The following is a 22,141-nucleotide window of genomic DNA, read 5'->3' as shown; positions in this document are numbered from 1 at the left end:
CTTTATTTTGCGTGGCTTGTTGTTTTTTGGCAGCCTCTGCAAATGCAGCTGTTGTGTAAGGGAAAATCTTTTCAAGTTTGAATTCCTGAATATCTTTATTTAATTTCTTAGTTTTTTTGGCAATTGTAGATGTTTTAAATTCATCAAAGAGTTTGTTAGTTTCTCTTAGTTTATCTAAAGCATTAGTGATAGCCTGGTTTCGAGAAACTTTTTTTCTTCAATATCTAGTTCTTTTTGGACCTATATGCTCAGGCGTTGGGCTGTTGTGATAGTCAACACCATTAGGTCCCTACTACATTTAATTGCAATGTGACTGAATTTAGTTGTATATTCCCTGTCTGTAAGAAAAAGGCAGGGCTCGTTCCTAACAGTTAGGCCTGTTGGAATGGTGTCAGCTCGTAAGTATTCCCGTAAGAAATGTCCATGTAATTCAGTTCGGAAATTCTTCTTTTTGAGTTTGAGCAGATCCTCACTGCATGCAGTTTGGGTTATTCCAGTATTTGATCCACTAGGGTCAAAAAGTGTTTGATATAGCTGTACCAAAAGGGTACACTATAATTTGATACATACTATACATAATAAGGACAAAGTTACCAGTGCAGGGGTAGAGTGGTAGTGATAGTTTGAGACTCCATACACCTGTTTGCGGCTACCATCTCATGCGCAGGATGTGAGATACTGCAACTGAAATTCATCCCCACAAAAAATGACTGTATCAACATCATAGTCATATATAGACCTCCCTCCCTTAGTTCAGATTTTACCAATGAACTAACTCAACAGCTCAACAATTTGAAGTCCACCGATGTAGCAACATTGCTCGTGGGCGACTTCAACAGATGGTGAGAACAAGGAACCCACAACAGATAAGGGGAACCAGCTAGACTGGGTCATAGCACAAAACTTGGAGGTACAGGCAGTCGAGACATCGCCATGCATTTGGTCTCACCACTTTAAAGTCATCTTTGAGATAAAAATGAGTCAGTCTCACAAAAAAAACATCAATACTCAAGAAAAAGTTCTAAGTACAAATTTTAAGAACGAACATATTGGAACAGTGCATGAAAAAGATACACGAGTATTTCCAGGAAAGTGACTCTTGTGAAGACATGTTACTGAAATACTCGAACGCGGTACAGGAGCTAGTGGAGCAGCTGGCACCCCTAAAATTGAAGTTGGTTAGAAAAAACAGTAACCGCCAGAAATGGTTTCACAGTTCGTTAACTAAACTCAAGAAAGAGAAAAGAGGTATAGAAAGAAAGTGGCTTAAACATCCCACACAAGCCAACAGAGAACAATGGAAGTGCACTGCAAAAAGTTATAAAAATGAGGCCAAGAAAAATTTAAATAACAAGCAAATTACACCACAATCCAATTCTACCAGCAAACTATTAGATATTCTAAAATCTATTGAGAAGCCCAAAGCCCTGTCTCCCCTATTCTCTACTACTCGGGAAGACTGTGAGAATGTGCAAAAGGCATTCACTCTCAAAATCCAGAAGGCCAGAGATACCATAATAACAGCTTGGGAAACCCCCAACAGAGAGATTCCTACACCTGCTGGGGATCACCGTCAGCAGGAAGTAGTTAACTTCCAGTTCCTTCCTATCTCGGAAGAAGAGATGGTTAACGTACTTGCAGCAGTGAAGCCTACCTCATGTGCTGAGAACCTAATCCCCCCGAGAATAATACTGGACAATAAGAAGACCTTTACACCAGTATTAACTAAAATAACAAACTCTTCCTTTAGAGAAGGCATTGTGCCCAAGAGCTTAAAAGCAGTCACCATCACACCCCTCATAAAAAAGCCAGGGTTAGATCCCAAGGATCCAGGGAATTTGCGTCCATTTACAAACTGCAATTTCCTGTTGAAAGTCTTGGGTAAAATAGCAACTGCACAACTACAGAGGCACGTGGAAGCCAACCTTATACTGCATGACCAACAATCTGGCTTTCGAACCGCACAAAGTACAGAGACAGCCATATTGGACCTGAAGACCCACATGCCTACTGTACTGGATAAAGGCAAGACAGGGCTCCTAATGCTCCTGGATCTGAGCGTGGCATTTGATCTAGTAGACCATCAATTGCTCCAATTGGTCCGGAAAAAAAGTGGCTGACTGCTCCAAGAAGGCATCCGCATGGCTGGCATCCTTCCTTGCCTATAGAGAGGCAAAAATTCACTGGGTGTGAGAAATTCTCCAAGGCAGCACCCATAAGGTACGTGGTCCAACAAGGGGCTAGTTTATCTCCCCTCCTTTTTAACCTGTATGTGAGATGTCTTTGTGAGGCACTGGAAGATTACGGAGCATTTTTTACAAACTATGCTGACGATACCCAGTTGGTGGTTGAGTTACGTGGCGACTATCAGGAGGATAGCGCTAAAATCTTGACGCTTTATAACATCATCAAGAATTGGATCGAGTGCAATTGGATGTGTCTTAATGGTAAAAAGACGGAGATGATGATTTTCGGCACCGGTCAAGCCTGAGCCAAATTAGGGCCCGATTATGTGGCCTTCTACATAGGAGACCCGTATACAGGTGTTAAGGACACCCGTATACAGGTGTTATGGCAGGTGAAAACTCTTGGGCTTGTCATGGAACCTGTGTTGCTCCATGTCATCTTGCTACCAAGGTGAGCAGGTTGCCGCTGAGCTATCCTCCCGAGACATGGGAGACATGGGAGCAGAGGCGCATGTTCACCACCTGCATAAGAACAACTTTTACCATCTCTGCCTACTCAGACCCATTCTACCGTTTTTGAGCGAGAAGAACAATGCCACGATCGCAAGGGCTACCATTCCGTCCCATTTAAATTACAGAAACTCACTCATGCACGGGGCTAGAAAGAACTGCCTTGAGAAAGCCAGGTCATGGAGAACAATGCAATTAGAATAATTAAAGGAAAGAGGAAAAGTGAACACATCACTGTAGACAGGAAAGCATTGCACTGGCTGAAGATTCAAGATAGGATTCGATTCAAATCCCTGACGCTGGTGCATAGGTGCCTGCAAGGTACTGCACCTAAATATCTAAAGAAAAAGATCTTACGATACCCCCCCAATCCCCAATCGATCTCTGAGATCAGAGGCACAAGGCAGGATCACAGTACCTCCACACAGACGAGCAACCGGTTCGGGCAGGGCTTCCCGGTACTGCAGCTAAGAACGGAATAACCTAGCCCTCAGACTCGAACCCAGCTATCTGGCTTTCAGAAAGAGCCTAACAACATACATATTTAAATAAAGGATCTCCCACACCAGGATGATGAGCCAGATCAAGTCAGGTTGTTAGAAGTCGTTTTTTTTGTAGTATCCCTGTTTTATGTTATGCAGGCTTTCAGCGCTTTATAAGCACATAAATAAAATAAAAACTCTGCGATTCCACATCCTGTCTGACCCCTTAGACGCCAAACACCTATGTGGACGTAGCATTGCGTGCTACATATTGCCAGGCAGCATCTCCTGCGCACCTGTGTCGCTCCACACCGGAGCCTTGTCCTTAGAGCTGAACACACAGAGGTTTCACAAGCACTGGGCACTTTAGTGAGAGCAGGAGTAAAGTTAAGGGAGTCAGCAAATAACCTTCTTGGTCGTGTACACTACAGACACGGTAAGAATAGTTTTTTTCCTTTCTAATTTTTTAGGGTTCAAGGAAGCCCCCGGATTGGTAATGTTCTTCATTGTTTTTAAGTCTGCAAAATACTTAATTTGCTTGATTTTAAATGTGAAAGGGATGTATTGGTCATTCATTTTTAATGGAGAGATCTGAATAACATTATTTTAAGAAAGTTAAAAAATAGACAATTCTGTTCTGCCTGGGTTTGGATACGCGTGCGCGTTGACCCAGGCTCAAGTCTCCTCACTAACTTGTGGGTTCACTGCTGAAGATGAAGGTTCAATAGCCGAACAGTGGGGACACTGGTAGCATCTCTATTTAAAAAAAAACAATACGTGTATGCATTGGACCACCAGTACTAGCATGTATATCCAGTGGTCGAAGTAGGCGGGAGTGGTTGGGAGCGGTGCTGCTCTACTTAAAAAAAGAAAATAAGTTCCACTGTTCCTATACTTTTATTTTAAAAAGAAACCGTTCCGGAATGGTTTCGTTTTAAAATAAAAGTGTAGGAAGAAGTTGAAACTTTCACTGAACATTGCCTTAAAGAAGGCATGTTTGTCTGGGGGTTTGGATTGCGTGTGGGAGAGTGTGGGGCGATGGGGTTTATGGGGATGGGCGGCAGGTCTGCATGGAACATAGTTCCACTACTTCTTTTCGTACACTTCGACCACTGTACAGGGTCGGAATGGGACAAGAAATAGGCCCGGGCACCTAAAAGAAAAGTGGCACGTACCTCGCCTCAGAAAAGAGGTGCCCTCTAACCATCCTCTGTGAACCGCGTCAATTCATGACTTTGCATGCACCCGTAAAACAACCAAACGGGCGACTACACCAGCTGCTGAAATCTGTGGAGGCATGTTATGGTATCAGGTGTGATCTTCCGTACAGAGGCATCTCACATCCTGTATGCTGGACTTGAGTACCTGGAACACACTGCCAACATCTACCTTACTTCGTTGGTGCCACCTGGTAGCGCTGGAGATCCCACAACTCTCTGAACTTGCAGGGCATAGCTCCTGCAAGAAAAGGCTATGCTTGATAGCATGCACTGGTATGATAATCCAGTGGGTGAATACACCTGCTGCAGAAATCTTACAAATTAGGTTGTGTGTCGCACAGGAATCACCCACCGTTACGGAAGAATCACAGATGCACCCCATGTTCTGGATGTGAGTACCTGGGCTGGCCTACACTGCCTGAATCTACCCCTCTCCATTGGTGCCACCGGGTACCCCAAGGCAATCCGACAACTCATCCCGCAAGAACAAGCTATGCATGAAAAGGAATGGGTTAATGCATGTGTTGTACATTTCTGGGGACTGTGATGCGTGCAGTAGTGGAAGTGTAAAAAAGAAATTAGTGGTACTCTGGCTGCATCCAAAAAGGAGGGAGTGGGATGGCCGAACAGAGACCCCTGCTCTTAAGTTGCTTAAGAGCAGGGGTCTCTGCATGGAGTGGATGTGCCTCAAGGACTGGGCTTGTAGATGGTCTACAAGCACAGTCCAGTCCTCCAGAGATACAAATGCTATAAAAGATAGATGACCTGGCGGGTACTGCCCCTTCATTTTATGTTTTTATCTTTACTTACTTTGTGGGATCACGCCGGCCCACGTGCATGCACAAGTAATGTCTTCTGCAGTCCACCTCGGCTGGGCTGCAGGGATGGGTTGGGCCAGGCGCAGACTGCTGTCGGCCTGCTGAAGCTTCAAAAGAGTCGTCTTACTCTTGCAAGTTGCACATGTTTTCTTTTGCCACAGCCAGAGAGCCAGAGGCCTGCAGGCTGCTGCTCCCTTTCCAAATGTGCGGGGGGGGGAGAGGCTCAGAGCAAGGAGGGCTCTACTCTAGGCAGGCCACCCCACCCGCCACCCTCCACCAAAACAAACATGCACACAACACAGAACAGGACACGCCCACAGCAGGAGGCAAGCTCTCAGTTCACTCCCTCCCAACCCCCAGGATAATTTGTTACAATTTGTTGTTTAATCAAAGTGCCTGCCTCCTAGCGCCACGCCAGCAAAAGGCTGGGGACACACTGCCCAGCACAGCCTCATCTATTGTGTGCATTCATCAAAGCAAAGTTAACACTTAGCAAGTGTTAACTTTTTGTGATGAATGCCTGCTGCATCCAATCCGCTGTGTGGTGGTGAGCAACTCAGAGCAATAAGTAATGTTACGTTACCAAGTTACTTAATCACAAAAATAATGTTATATTCCAAACCGGCCCCAGGGTGGCTTGTAAAACTGGCCCAGGCCATTCCAAGTCCAAATTGCATTCTGCCAGGGGAAGAATGTCCAATAGAGCAGTCCGTCCTGCCACTGTGTATGTGCTTTGGTGTCCCCTACGTGCAATTTTAAATGTCCAGGAGGCAGAAAGGACAAAGACATATTAAAACAGAGGCAAACTCGACTTTAGTTTTTCATTTTTTCACTCTGTTTCTTGGAAATGTAAATGCCACTGCCAGCTGCAAGCATGCTTTACAAGGCAGTGTTTACAGTGGATTCCTATGAGATCTACCTGGTCTTGACCAGCTGCAAAACTGAGGCGGATCCCATAGGAATCCAGTTGTTGTATTCCTGGGTGAAAATCTCATGCAGGCGTACAACAATGCGCACTCACAAGGCAGAGGAGGTGAGAACGTCGGAGATATCGGGCCTCATTACATGGATGGCGGAGAACCATGGCGCTATTAGCGCCATGGTTCATGCCGGTAAAATACCGGCACCACCTTGGCGGAAAGGGGAATTACCGCCCCATTCCAAGGTTGGCGGGGCGGTAATTCCCCCTTCCACCATTGCCCTTCCCCATTCCCATTTTTGCCCCATAGGGCTCAATGGGAATGGGGAAGGCGCTAATTACGGTACCGCAAATTGCGGTACCGTAATTAGCTCCCTGGGTCCCTTTGCGGGTTGGTTTTTAACACCTGCAAAAAGCAGGCGTTAAATCTCCCAACCCGCAAAGGGACCTCGTAGTAAGGCGGTAAGGATTTACCGGTACCGGTATCTTACCGGTAGCGGTAAATCCTTACCGCCATCCGTGTAATGAAGCCCATCATCTCCGTTCTGTGCCCCAGCTCCGTCTTGTCAGTGCTGCCAAATGAGACAGCACGTTAAATGGTGGAGCAACAGAATTATGTTGCGCTTTTATGCACCTTTATTGAATTTGCCGCCTAATTCAAAATGAGTCTTTGGGTGCGCACTGGACAAGGGTTCCAATCGCAGATTAGGCTGCAAGGCTGATGCCTCTATCATACCGAAGCCAAGAAAATACTGAATATTTGCCAGGGTTGTCCAACTAGATCCATGCCGGGTTTTTAGGATACCTCTCATTAATATTCATGAGATAAATTTGCATACAGTGATGCTTAATGAACGCACATTTGTACTGATTAATATTAATGAGGAATATCCTGAAAACCTGTCAGTAGTCTGGACCTTGAGGCCCAGAATTGGACAACCCTGATTTAGGCCTTGCCGGTCACTCTATATGCCACGCCCTTTCAGGGCACTCCAGGAAACGCCCTTCCGTATACATCTCACTTCAACCACAGTAGCTTCAATATTTACACAGCTGATACAACAGAGAAGAGAATTGTAACTGGCATCACTGCAGAGGAGTGACTGAGGAGAATGCTTTTGCTGAGAGGCTCAATGTCAACAGCACTTAGCAGACATTAGAAGGCTGCATAGTAAAGGCAGCCCTCTCTTCCCGAGGAGGCCGGTCAGATGAGTATTTCATAATAAAGAAAATACATAAAGCAAAGCAAGATATTACTTATCCTTTCAAGGTGAAGAATTGCATCCATTGCTCAGTAGATGTCCTGGCTTCGGAGCTCGTGTTTTAGTTAATCTCAAACATGGCTTTCCGCAAGACTTTTTTAGTAGATCGCAGGGGAGTTTCTAGAAGAAGATCAATAAAAGGAACATTGAAGTACAGCACAAAAGTGGAAAACACATCCCTGTACCAAGGAGAAGGGGAACCAACCAGGCTATTAAAAGCATCATTCATAAATGCCTCCCCAACACAGGCTGTTCAAATGACTTTCACGAAATGCCTGCTCTTTTAACGGAGCTTTCAGCAGAATGCACTTGTTAATTATCATGGAGCAGCTGACAGGCACCAAGGCCCACTCAATAACATCTATATTTAAGAGCTCGGACGGAAAGCTGAAGCTCTTTCAAGACAGACCTAAAAAGTAGTGCTTTGTTTTCCTGTAGAAATCTTGCACCTTCATTTAGCAATAGGGGTCAAATGACCACTAATTTCAGCACAATTGAGGATTATGGGGATGAAATTATTTGTCCAGCATCACACAAGGGCTAAGGATTCACGCTTATGGATGGATCACCAGTAAAACATGTAGCCACTAGACCACATCTGCTCCCCCGTTTCAGGGACAGTAAAGCACTGCATGTCAATTTGCAGCCAGATAACACCACAGTGGACGCGCAGTGACGCACTGAACTCTTGGCTCCAAAGCTTCGTCTGGTAATCATTAAACTACAGCGCCTGCCAGTCTGAAGTCTAGCCCATGTGACCATTGAAGGTTGTGGGACTAAGGGGTCTCTTGACATGGCATGGGTAGAAAGGACAGGGTGTCCCTTCGCATCTCATGACGCGCACTTGTCACTTGTCTGTGGCCAGTGCCCTTTTTACCACGCTTTGTCGCTGGTGGTACACGTCTGTAGGTCCTCTACTGATAATCCTCTCAAAGTGGTTCCAGGCACAGTCATGTTGACTTGTTGCTTCAGCCAGATGAGCGCCTTCTCTTCTTGTGCAGTAGCGTTCCAAGAGCCACGTGGGATTACCAATCAATGATCTCAGACTCAAATAACCAGACAGACTCAAAGTATATGGCAAAGTACTACTTGATTATCAGCTCAAATAAAGTAGGGAAACCTGGTAAGCAAACAGATTGCAGCTCATACACTCTCAGCAACATTTCAATTATACAAAGGCTTTATACCTCGATGTAAGTCAGTTACGACGTGTTCTATGTGGCAAACAGTAAAACCTATCAAAAGGAAAAATTGGCTAAGGGAACAAATATGCTTATATTTTATTTACGTGTTAGTAACATAATTGGCTGTTCCCTCTCAGGGAGGCAGGCTTTGAACTACCTCTTACTTCATATAATACTGATTAATAGCAGAATAACAGCAACGGATTGGCCCCTGCAACAATGTGTGCCACACTTCTTCATAGGGCCTCATGATTGGTGGGAATCCTCTTCCTCCTTGGACATTCAGCTCATTAGTAGCATGTAGGCAAGACATAACCCAGGTGCAGGGAACAACGTCAGACCACTGCCCACTTGGGTCAATTAACTCACAATCTCTCATCGGTTATGCTCTGAGCCAAGGCTTCTGCTCTGTAATTGACCTTGCTGACTGTTCTCTTCTTTGGGATTTTTAAGGGAGTGTAGGTACACCTCTATCTTCAATTTTAGCTTAATGAATAGGCCCTATTTTCGAGTCTTTCACCATCTGTGAGGAGACCATCATTTTGTCCATTTCAATCCTTTATTTAGTGCTATTTAATTCAGTCGAGGTGCGTGCTGTTAATCCTCTTGGCCCTGGTGACTTGGTTGCTCCGTCTTGCATATGCTTTCTGCATTTTAAATCTTTCAATACTTGGCTCTTGCAGATGTTTTCACGTTCACTTAATCTAACAGAAATATGTAGCTTATCCTCTTTGACTCCCCTTGTGCCTTGATGTGTCATCCTGGATCCCAGGCCAGACAAATATTCTTAGTTCTTCGCACAAAGCTGTTTTCTAGCCTCTGTCAGTTTTGCAGTACTAATCTCTCCCTTCAAGGCTTCTTAGCTTACTATTATACCAAAACGACTTCCATCTTTCCATCATGGCCGCTTTACCTGCGTTATATTTTCTTCTACAACAAGCTTCTACATATCTCATCTATATTGTTTTTCTGCGTATGTACATTTACTAATTCTCTTCTGACTTATCTTCTTGGTATATATGATTTCTTCGTCTGCATAGATGTAACTCTTATTTCTTCAGTTTCATTCTCATTCTTTAAGTATTTGCATATCATTTTAGTGCATCCTAGTGTCCTCTCTTCATGACGTCACTGTGCCCTGGTCTGATTTCACTTACAGCTCTTCTATATCCAGTGGTGTGTGCAGACATCCTTCCACCACATCAGTGCGAGGGTACATTCGATACGGTTGCCTGAGTGCATAGCGTCTTTCATATCTTCAATGTGGTATTGACCTGGTGTGACACATAATACTCTCTTAGTGTTCTTCCAGTATGACGCAGGTGAGTGGGCGGGTTCTAGGGATGATGTGTACATCTGCCTCTTTACAAGCTTTTACAGGATGGCGTGGCAGGAAGTTAGCCAGATTGCTGGCATCTGATACAGTACGTTGAACATTAATCCCTGAAGTTGGGGAATCCATTTATCAATCCGGGGAGGTGGACAGAGGGCCAAGCTCTTGAAAATTGGGATGAGGGGGTTTGTGGTTGGTCACCACTTGGAATGGCTGCCCATACATGTAGAGGTGGAAATGGGGGCATGCCACTCCACCACGATAGCCTCCTTTTCTATCTGGGAGTAGGAATCAGGGACCACATAACTTGGGCTGGTGAGTTATGTAAGAACTGCCCCAAGGCCAAAGTGTCTGGCTACAATGACTGATGAGTTCCGTTTGTCTCTACGAGTCAAAATAGGCTATTGTGGTGCCTGCCTGTGAGGCATTTTTGTTCACTTGAAATGCAACCACAGTGGTTCTCTCCACTCCTGGGGTTCCACATCTTTGCTCACTCGTTTTAGTGATCTGGGAGAGGAACGTTCTACAATAGTTAACCAGGCTGATGACATTTCGTGTCTCGGACTGGTTTGGGAGTGGGGGATGGCTGGTATAGACTTCATGCTGCAGACCTTCTGTGGGGAGCAGATACTCAATTTTTCTGAATCATGAATACGAACAATTCCAGTTTGTCTTTGTTGAAGTTGCATTTTTTTCCAATTGAGTGCAAGGTCGTGATCTCTCAACTATTATGGGACTGCCTGCAGCCAGCGGTGTGGTTCGCCAGTTGTCTTCACGAAAAGGGGGACGTTGACACTCACATTAAATGTGCGAGGGATACCTGCACTGACCCCTCTGATGGTGCCCAGAAAAGCATCGGCAGCTGATGACACACCGAAGCTGAGGCGCTTGTAGCCTACATGGCAGGAGAATGGCAATATTCACTGGGAATCGATATCAAACGGGATTTGATAATGCCTTGCATTGAGGTTGTGCTTGGAGAAGTGCTGGACACCTTGTATACTAGCCAGTAGATCATTAAGGCTGTTGCATAAGATGTCTCTCGTGCTTCAAAATTCACAATGTCTTTGCGATTCACATGCTTGTTTGGCAGGTGCATGTCGATGCAGATGTACACTTTTCCAGCTGTTTGGGTTTGCGTGCCACCTCTATAGGTGAGACCCAGGGCATGGGCCCATCCACCTTTTCAATAATGCCAGAACTCTCCAGCTTGCTTAAGTCTTCCTTTATCTAGGGGCAACAGTGAAATGGGATGCACCTGTATTTTGCGGCTACCGGTTGTACTAATATATCGAGACGCATGTGTACCTCATGACTCTTACGGCTGCCAGTGCCATGAGCAATTCATGGATGAGGTCTTCTACCTTTTTTTTTTGTCTATGCTGTATGATGGGTTGTAGATCCTCTGCTGTTGTGCAGGTGAGGAGCATTGCAAGGTCTGCCGGCATTGTGTATACATTCAGTGCACGCACGAAATGGATGGATCTCCCCACAGGCTAATATCCTCACCTTAGCGTGCTTGAGTTGTGGTTTTTGGTTGCAACATTGAAAATTGTGAGCTATGCATGATATTAGCTGAGGCTCCAGTGGCAACGAGTGTGGGCATGGGAGTCTTTGAGATAAATAATATGCATGAAGGCGGCTGGTGTCGATTAGGCTTGTGGCCTACGGTGGAGATCAGGAACTCCTCGTGCTCATCTTCTGAATGAACCAGGTCTTCTTCGGGCATTAGATTCTGTTTATCATTTTCATCACAATTAAATGTCATTAAATCAATTGAAGACCAATTGAGTAATTCTAAAACAATATTGGGGTGAATCCTCATAAGAGTGCCCGGATACTTTTTCTGTTTTTGAAGAACACCTTGTGTTATGAGGACCCATGGGACCCTGCCACTCTCTGTGCCGACCAATGAACTGGAGGACGAGGACCAGGCAAACCCCATCAATGTGGCAAAGCATGTAGTGAAGACAACATGATCAGAATCCCATCCTGTCCAAAATGAGAGAATTAGGACATGGCAGTGACTGACTGCACCCATGGGACCTGTCGGTCACCACTGTTGCTGCTTGAGACCGTCTGCAGTGCACACCACTGAGAGGTGCCTCTGCTTGGCCTTGAGCCTTATGTTTCCACTTGCAAGACCATCCATCGCCAATCCCCTAAACACTTGGTTGGCAAACTCACCATTCCGAACGAGTCAACATCCTTTGCAACCAAAGAGAACCTATGCCTGGGAACCCCCAACTTTAACAAATGGTCTGGAACTATCCCTCACTCCTGACGCCACATTGGATGGCAAGGCAAGATCCTGCTTTTCAAGCTCTCCTCTCACTGAACATTATGAAGCCAGGGGCATAGTTCAAGTGTAATGTGTTTGTCTTTGGAACAGGACCAGTGCTGTGATAAGTCTGAAACCATAGGCTGGTCAACTAAGCCCTTCTCCCCCTAACCCACTCCAGGTAAATACATTGAGTACCAAGTTGTGGGTAATAACGACTGCAATAAGTACTATTGTTACCTATCATTCTGAAACTGGGATAGTGGTGATAGTGGCACTATATAAAACACCCGAAATATTATCAATTCCCCCCCCTCACCTGGAAACCGGAAGCCTCTTTTTGCAAAGGCTTGCTGCTTTTTCCTTGCTTTGTATGTCACTTAAGGGAACATATCTTCTTCCTCTTCTTGACCATCTTCTACGCATATCACCTCATATGGTTTATTTCTTTTGACATTCTTTTCCCACAGATTGTTTACAGCCTCCGCTAGAAGCCCTCCTTCTCCTAGCGCCCCCACTCCCTATATTAAAATATTGGAGTGAAAGCTAGTAGATCCACCACACATATGCTTGACGACAGCGTCTCAGCACTTCCCTTTACACCGGAGGTCTACAACATGCAGCTTCCTAGATGTTCCCATGGTCCCATTCTTGCTCACCTCCATCTTCTTCCAGTGAAAACTGACCGTTTACTTGCTTTCATTCCCATTCTACGTCACGCCCCAATTTCTCTAGTGAATGTTGCAATTGTATTCCCATTCCTGGTCACCTCACTTTTCCACTAGTGAATGCTGTTAATGTATCTGATTGTATTCCCATTCCTGGTCACCTCACTTTTCCACTAGTGAATGCTGTTAATGTATCTGATTGTATTCCCATTCCTGATCACCTCGCTCTGACATTATTGAATGCTGTTAGTGTATCTAATTATATTAACATTCCTTGTCAACTTGCTCTTCCTCTAGGGAATGCTGTAGTGTATCTTATTGTATTCCCATTACTGGTCACCTCCCTCTTCCTCTAGGGAATGATGTAGTGTATCTGATTGAAGTTCCCATTCCTAGTCACCTCACTCTTCCTCTAGTGAATGGTGTTAGTGTATCTGTATCTGATTGTATTCCCATTCCTAGTCACCTCACTCTTCCTCTAGTGAATGGTGTTAGTGTATCTGTATCTGATTGTATTCCCATTCCTAGTCACCTCACTCTTCCTCTAGTGAATGGTGTTAGTGTATCTGTATCTGATTGTATTCCCATTCCTAGTCACCTCACTCTTCCTCTAGTGAATGGTGATAGTGTATCTGTATCTGATTGTATTCCCATTCCTAGTCACCTCACTCTTCCTCTAGTGAATGGTGTTAGTGTATCTGTATCTGATTGTATTCCCATTCCTAGTCACCTCACTCTTCCTCTAGTGAATGGTGTTAGTGTATCTGTATCTGATTGTATTCCCATTCCTGGTCACCTCACTCTTCCTCTAGTGAATGGTGTTAGTGTATCTGTATCTGATTGTATTCCCATTCCTGGTCACCTCGCTCTGACATTATTGAATGCTGTTAGTGTATCTAATTATATTAACATTCCTTGTCACCTTGCTCTTCCTCTAGGGAATGCTGTAGTGTATCTTATTGTATTCCCATTACTGGTCACCTCCTTCTTCCTCTAGGGAATGATGTAGTGTATCTGATTGAAGTTCCCATTCCTGGCCACCTGCCTGTTCCTCTAGTGAATGCTGTTAGTGTATCTGATTGTATTCCCATTCCTGGTCACCTCACTCTTCCTCTAGTGAATGCTGTTAATGTATCTGATTGTATTCCCATTCCTGGTCACTGTGCTCTTCCTCTAGTGAATGCTCTTAGTGTATCTGATTTTATTCCCATTCCTGGTCACCTCGCTCTTCCTCTAGTGAGTGCTGTTAGTGTAGAGGAGCAGCCGAATGCCTCTGCAGGAAGTCCCGCCCCCTACTATGGGATGTTGGCAGCCTGAGATTGTGCCTTGCTTGACACCAGCAGTTTTGACCATATGACGAAGAATATTCGAGAGAAGATACCCTCTGAGCAAATCCTATCAAATGTATTCCAGAAGAGAAGACATGGGCCTCATCACGACTTGGGCGGTAACGCCGGCGGTATTACCGCTGGCGGTATTAGCCCTACCGCCGAACTCCCCGGCGCTAATAGCGCCGGATCACGAGTTTGGCGGTAATGTCAATCCCCATTCCCCATTGAGCCCATTCGGGAATGCCCCATTCCCCATTGGGCTCAATGGGGAAATTTCGCACTAATACCGCCGGCGGATTTCCCGCCGGCGGTAATAGCGCGAATTTTCGGCAGATTTCCCCCCAGCTCAGAGCTGGGGAGAAATCCGCAGAAGTCCTGCTTTGGCGGACCCTTAAATCCGGCGGTAATAGCCAATGAATATTAGCCTAACAAATCCTCCTGGGTAAAGCCATAGTCATTATTTAATAAAGCCTGTAGCATTATGCACCCTTTTCACTGCTGATCACTCCCTCCCATGCACATTTCTAAAGGGACATAAGTACTTGCTAATAGCCCCCTCCCTCCCATCGGTGCCTAATGGCTCACATTAGCTGGGACATTGTCCTGGCAGCAGGACACCTCTCCCGTTTGGAAAGGGTAAGGTGTCCTGCTGCCAGAACAATGGCCGTGCTGAGCAGGAATTGCTCAGCACACAATGTCCTCCCATCGGGACACCATTCCCGTTGGGCACCCTCATTGAGGTGCCGAAGGGCAGCGGTGTCCCTGTGACAAAGGTCCAAGCCAGGCTCTCAAAAGAGGCCGTGAGGGGGGGCAGTTTCCCCCCTGCTCGGTACGCCACTGGTGCTGCCCCAACAACATAGAGTAAAATCGATGGTTTTCCCTCTTGGCCAATCCGCCTCTTTAATGTTACAACTCCAGGATAGTTGGCTCTGGCTGTGATTGCCTCATGAACCAGTAAGGGAAGGGGATGGTCTGGATTTATTTGCCTCAAGGTAGAGCGTGATTTTGCATAGCATGCCTCTTTCCTAAATGTCTTACTTATTTTGGCTGCAACACAACACACGCCTGCACCAGTAAAAGGCAAGACCTCCCCCTTTCATGCCAGCTTGCAGGGCCAGCAAATCGAGGTTGTTGCATAGAGCACCACAGGGATGTAATTTAGGGGTCGCCAGAGGTCACAACTGCGAACCCTGTGGTCTCCCTTGCTACCCCTAAAAAAAAAACGAGACCAAAAGTAGTTTTTCCTTCTTTTTTAATACAAGCTCATGGGCTGTGGTCAGCGCCATGTGGCTCTTTGCTTCTGGAGTGGCTGGCTTTCTTGGTCAGACCTCTTAAAAAAAAAAAAGAACAGGGGTTCCACAAGTCTAACACTTTCAACAGTGACCCTAAATAAGAAAGAATATGAATACCAAATAATGTGCCTTTCTGGAATTCTATACAATATTTGCTAGACTCATTAAAGGCTTATTTCAGGCACACTTCAGGGGGTGAGTTACTGATTTAGTCTGTTCTTAAACACCTCAACTCAGCCTTTCATCCTTCTGAGGTCGATAAATGAGTACCAACACAGGTTGGGTGATATTGTATCTATGTTTTTTCTATGTAAAGCGCTTAAGCGCTTAACACATCATTATCATTTGGCCATAGACGCGTGCTTGCATTCACAGTCATTTGGTAATATGGGCCTATAAACACTGATCTTAACAATACATATGACGATCCATTCTTGTATGAAATGTATATCACATTATAATGATATCGTAACCATATTTTTCATAGTGTACTTAGGAACATGGCTATGTGATGCCACTTCCTGTTTTGTCAAGGAGCGAAAGGTTGTGTACCATCGCTTCCCACAATATCACTTCGGGGTGGGGTCAAATAACATAACTTCCTGTGATTTCATCAGAGGTCAAGGGTCGTGTGATGTTACTTCCGCTACCCCAGGCATTTTGGTGAAATGACGCCCCTGGAGCTCCACCAGCAAATGAGCCCTGGGGGTGTCAGACTGACTCCTCAATCCTCACATTTTTCCCCTTTGCATCGAGGGGGCAGCTGGCACTTCACCATAGGACCTATAATTCCCGGCACCAGCCTTGCTCACCAACATAATATTGTTGCATATCTACATTCCAAGGTGGGCGCACACTGGGTCGGGAGGATGGCTCAGGGGCAACGCTTTTGTCTTGGAAGCAAAACAACACAGAGCAACGCAAGTTCAAATTCCGGTCCTGTGTTTACAGACTGGTTTCAGGCATTAAGTGTGTTATATATATATTTTTTTTATTTGACTTTTAGTTTTGTAAAAGAAAACAAACTTTTTTGTCATGTCCATTCCAATTCCCCAAAACCCAAGTCCTTCAACATTTCGCATCTATGGTTAGTACAGACTTGGGTTAAGTTTTCTCAGATTTTGGGGCTATGCCAATGGTGGTTTCTATGTTTTCGATGGTGGTGGTAATATTGTATCCATAAAGTTAATCACACCACAGGTTAGCAATACATTAGTCCCCATAATCAGATGGCTCCACCATTCAACCATGTTACCATTTAACGGTGCATATCGTTCTAGGTGTAAAGAGCGTTGCCTAGAGATTTGTGGACAATCGATTATCAGGTGTTTGGTTGATTCAGTCTCTTTTTGACAGAAGCGGCATATGTCGTTCTTTGTCGTGGGATCTTTTATTTTCATCAGCCGCTCTTTTGTATTGTAGAGATTGAGACATAATCTTAAAAATTGATTCCGATGGTAATTAGAAGGAAATTTGGCCAGATACTTTGGCAGTTCATCCATTTTCTGTGAGCTTAAGCCTAAGTCTAAAGCCGAAGCTAATGCAGTGCGTTGTTCAGTATTTGTGATCCACTTCCATTGTTTGAATTTTTTTTTTGCCAGTTGTGGTAACTTAATGTCCAGGGACATTTTTATGTCAGCCTCATTCAGAATGGCTAGTAATTTCTCCTCCCAACTGTTTATCAGTGAGGCAGTTGTGTCATGATTTTTGTTCGCTAGAATGAGATAGGCTTTTGAAGCTGGAGATATTTGCATTTTCCTTAGAAGGGCTAAAGATTTCCATAGTACGGTAGTGTGTAAAGATAAGTGTGTTATAGAATGAATTAATTAATTCCACTTGGTACATTCCACAAGTTCATTTGGGAGTTGCTGGTACGATCCTCTTTTTTACTTTGCATTGTGGGACTTGCAAACTTGGATTTCACCATTATAAGTCCAGGAATACAAGCCCCAGAATGAAAAAAGAAAAAACAAGACTGCACTATTGTCTCCCGCATGGAACGGGTCATGTTATGAAACACTTTATTTAATAACGCTTAATACCTGAGCACCGGGCAGGCCCCATACGCATGTCGGGATCACCCGACGGGCTTCCTCAGTGCGGCACTCATGCTGTGGATGTATGGGTGGGGGTCACCCCACCCGCTCCGGATCACCAGAGCGGCCCACGTGGCCGGGTGCACACAGCACACAGCGGCCCCGGCTCTGGGGGCACCCAGGCCGGGGTCGCACTACTAGCCATGGTCGCATGGCCTTGGGATCACCCTGGGACGGCGTTGCCCAGCAGGGGCACTGTCCACGTGCTGGGCCCCGTCCTTGGGCCCACAGCACGCGGTTTGGCGCCAGCATGGCGCAGAACAGGAACGACACCAGAGTCAGTTTGGTCGTGACTGACGAGCCGGAAACAGCCCATCCCTTTTATTAGGTTGGCCACGTGGCTGCTGCCGCGTGACCCATTACAACATCCTGGGAGCCACCATGCTCCCAGGAGGGGTTCCGTGCAACACTCCTCCTTTTTCATAACAACCAAACAAAACCCAAAACCCCAACACACTACTACTACTACTATCACCACTCTACTAGTTTTCAAACCCTTTATTAACCAGGGTGAGTGGTTCAACTATCACAAAAACACCAGCGAGAGCCACTTGCACCACATGAAGCATTCCGCATGTGCGGGCGTGCCCGATATTACATTGCCCACCAACTAGGCCATTTTAAGCAAGTCCTTGTCTGCAGGCCCCCAGTCTTCATGGGGATGTCGATGATGACGTCCATCTTCTGCACTTGTGGAGTTGCAGGAACGCAGTCTGAGTCCTCACCAACATTCACCAGAGTCAAAAAGGGCCGGCATAGCCACACCTGGGGAGGCCCAGGGGCCACATCGGCTAGGTCCACTTACATGGGGGGGCAACCCGCGGCAAGGTACTGGTGACGGACGACAGGCCACTCCTCACACTTCCCCTTTCACATAGGGGCTGTTGGCATGGTGTCTGGCCACTCATGTCTCCTGCAGCTCTTCTTGGCGGGGTGCTGTTGGTATAGGAGGGCGCACAAGCACTCAAAAGAGCTGCAACCCTCCCTTGATGGTCACCTTTCCTTTCCATTCTTCCTGCTCTTTTCTTTTTTGTGTGTGCCCGGGCTCGTTGTACTACCTTGACCGGACGCTGGGCTGGTGGCCAGATGGCAGGCCACTTCTTCCCTTAGGTTGCTGCTCATCCCAGCCGAGGGCGCACAAGCACTCATGAGAGCTGCAACCCTCCTCCATGCCTGCTGCCACCATTGCCCATGCTGTTGGAAGGGCCACTACATCGCTCTCCTGGCAGGCACCAGGCAACTCGTAATGTTGATCAGGGATTTCGTTGTGATCCCCTTTTACTGAGCTACTACGCTCCATCATCACCACCGCCGCAGGCCCGAGCATGCTGTAGGCCACGCCCCTCCATTGCCCTGTTAGGGCCTCGACGGCCTCAGTTTACACATTTTTTCTTCTTTTCACACGGGCGGGGCCCAAGTGGTAATGGGCCCGCCTCATTGATCCATTTTTGGGGCCTTTGCAGGCCACGTTTCCTCCGATTTCTTTTTTCCTGGCGGGCCCAGTTGAATTTGGGCCCGCCTCCTGTGGGGGCCACTTCCGATGTTTGGCAGCCCCCACATGCAGTAAACCCCATCCCCGCGGTGCCGACACACAGCCCTCCTCTGTGGCTGAGGCCGCTCCATTTATTCTATTTCTCGCGGGCCCCGTTGGAGATGGGCCCACTGCATTCATCCTTCAGCGGCTGTAGGGCGAGGGAAGGGCAGCGCCTCCACCTTGCGGCAGAGCCGCAAGCATGTAACCTCTCCTTTGGGGGGAGGGGCCGTGGGTCCCCCTTCCCGGGGGCCACCTCAGCAGCTTGGCGGCCCCAGCACTCCCTCAGCGCTGCGGCCGATGCCCCTCGTTGTTCAGGGCCGCCCCAACTGTACGGCCGCCCCCACTTGCAGCAGACTCGACCGCTCGCTCCTCAGAGCGGTCACACAGCGGGCTCCCGGCACCACGGCCACGCCTCCAGGCCAGCGTGGCTCCGGCCCCGCACAGCATAGCTCCCACGCGGGCACAAGGTGACCCATATCCATGAATATGGGCCCTGGGCCACCCGCGGAACCACCTCCACAGCAAGCGGCCGACGCTGCCACGCACAAGCGGGCTCCAGCCCTTGTCGCCGTTGTTGGGGGCCTGCCCATAGCACCGGGCAGGCCCCATACGCATGTCGGGATCACTCAACGGGCTTCTTCAGTGCGGCGCTCACGCCGCAGATGTATGGGTGGGGGTCGCCCAGGAGGGGTGCCATGCAACAATACCTGCGTTCGGTTCCTAAGAGCGGATCTGGGATTCGAACCTCTTTTGTTCTGCGTGTCAGCACGTTGCACCTGTGTTATCCTGCGTTCACTTCCAGTGATCTGCACTTTTTCCTCGTAGAACGATTCTTTATCCAAGAAATGCCAACCTGCCATGGTTCATGAGTCACTGGTATTCAGAATTCTGGCTGGGCCCCTGTGTTTGTGCACTTCATTTCCTGTATTGCTTTCTGACATTATTAAATACGTAGGCGAGAAATGCACACTGTAATATGACAGATCAGAATCTCTCACCAAAACAAAACAAAATGGAGTTTCTCGAGTCTCATAAACATTTCCGAGATCTGAGCTGACAATGACTCCGCCTGCGACTGGAGGCGATTGAGATTGTCTTCTCTCTGTGTGTTCAGGCATCATTGACGTCGTGAGGTTCTGTGCATGCTTCACACACGAGAATTGTACTCCCACAGCTCCCCCGTCCCTGCCAGGCAAATGAAACATTTGCGTGAGACTGCACATGAAAGCCCACCCACTCCAGTATCACGTGTGAATGCTGGTGAATCCCAATGAGGCTTCCACCCCTCCAAGGTCACTGGGATGAGCAGAAATGTTGGCAAATACGAAGGCCGAGCTTTTTATAAGGCGAGTCATTTGAATTGCCATTCCAGTTTCTACGTTGAGTCCCAGGGAATGTTGCCAGCTTTCTCAAGCCCCCACGCTCTGGAATGACCCAGAAAATATCAGACTCATTGAAAACCACCTGCACTTGAAGAAAAGACTTCGAAACCCTCCTGTTCCTCAAAGCCTTCTCAGCCCCGCTTTGGCTCAGTCCTTGACTCTCAGGGAGCTTCCTGCTTCACCACCTGCAGGGTGCTTTGCTCAAAGGGGCGTGGTCTAGGTCTCGAACCTTTTGGCCCATGCGCAATCGCCTGAAAAACCCAGCATCTCCACACACTTTCCTTAAATTCAATGCTCGGACCTGCAGGAATGTGGATGCTGGCCCGAGTCGCATTTTTACATGCCAGGAACATCTCCTCTATCTTTCGGCCTCCACCCTTTGTTTCCTGCCCCCATTGCTCTGAACCAGTGTTTTCTGCATTCAGTGCTTCACCAAACACCGCCAAAAAAGTCTTGGAGCTTTCATTAGCATTCTGTCCAAATGGCACCACTAATCCTAGTGCATAACTCTCAACTCACCCGCTTTTGGCTGGTGTCACCCGCCTTGCAAAGGGCTGACTCACCCGCCAAGCCTCCTGCACGCCCATTCATTCCAATGGGCGTCTCACCCGCCAAAAACAAAATCGGGTAATTTCACCTGCCTTTGCGAGACAAATGGTTGAGAGCTATGCTAGTGCCAGAGCTGTACTAATATAAGCCTTGGGTCTTCTATAGGCCCAGCCTCACTCAGTACATACGAGACTCGGGGTCCTTGGCAAGTGCGAGGCGCCATTGCAGTGCTCATGGTCATCAAGTTTGTTAAAACGCAGGGCTGTTACTTTAAAAACTATAGAGAAAATGGTGTTGTACAGGGGTGTGCTGCCACCCTTCACCACTAATAACTAATAATTAAATAGCAGACTGCTCAGTGATTTGCGGGTTGTCCCAAATCAATCAGACTCCCTACATCTCCCTTTGCAAGTAAGGGAAAAGAATACAAAATCTCACAGACTCCCAAATTCCCATGTGAGGTTTGGGATTCAGGAAAGCAGTTATAAGAACGTGGAGGGTGGTACGGAGCGTATGGGGTGTGGCAGAAGGATGGGGGAAGTGTGAGTGACCAGACACTAGCACAGTCAACTTTGCAGCGAGGTAGTGCAGAGGTCTACGAAGCAGATACCATCCCAAACATTTTCCTTTTCTACAAAGATGCCTGAAATGGGCGCAGAGAAGAGGCACAGATTCAGATGTTGACATGCATCCTCCATTGTTGACGGGGCCGACCTGTACTTCACATTCAGGGGGAGGATGCTGTGCCCGGGAACCATGAGTCAACATCAGCCCACATACACATGCTATCTGGTGCCATGCAATTAAGTGGGTAGTGCCTCCTGGAATCAATAGCAACCTCCTTCCAGGATTCAAAGACTGTGCCCTAGTTAGTGACAATACTTATTTGGCAAAGCATTGCAAAACAGAAAGCCCCTCCTGTCTGGAGATGGTGGTTGGGGGTTTATGTTACTGCATCAGAGCGGGGGCTACTCAGATGCCCAGCATGTTGTAGCTGCATCTTGGCAGTGGACCAGGATTATGGAGGTTCCCAACTACTCTGGTGTTGCAGTGATCTTTCCACTCTCCAAAATACAATCAAAGAGCTTGTCGCA

At 47.0% G+C, this 22,141-nt stretch overlaps 1 protein-coding gene across 5 annotated transcripts in view; it reads left to right on the top strand.

The window, feature by feature from the left end:
- The window catches only part of OSBPL10 (oxysterol binding protein like 10), a 2,898,140-nt gene that overhangs the window by 1,971,472 nt on the left and 904,527 nt on the right, over positions 1-22,141 (top strand). The gene's annotated exons all lie outside the window — the stretch shown is intronic.

This window comes from Ambystoma mexicanum, chromosome 2q, assembly GCF_040938575.1.
Source record: "Ambystoma mexicanum isolate Mex_15411 chromosome 2q, UKY_AmexF1_1, whole genome shotgun sequence".
Taxonomy (NCBI): domain Eukaryota; kingdom Metazoa; phylum Chordata; class Amphibia; order Caudata; family Ambystomatidae; genus Ambystoma; species Ambystoma mexicanum.
Note: the sequence above shows the minus strand (reverse complement) of the source record. Positions and strands in the feature narration are given on the sequence as shown.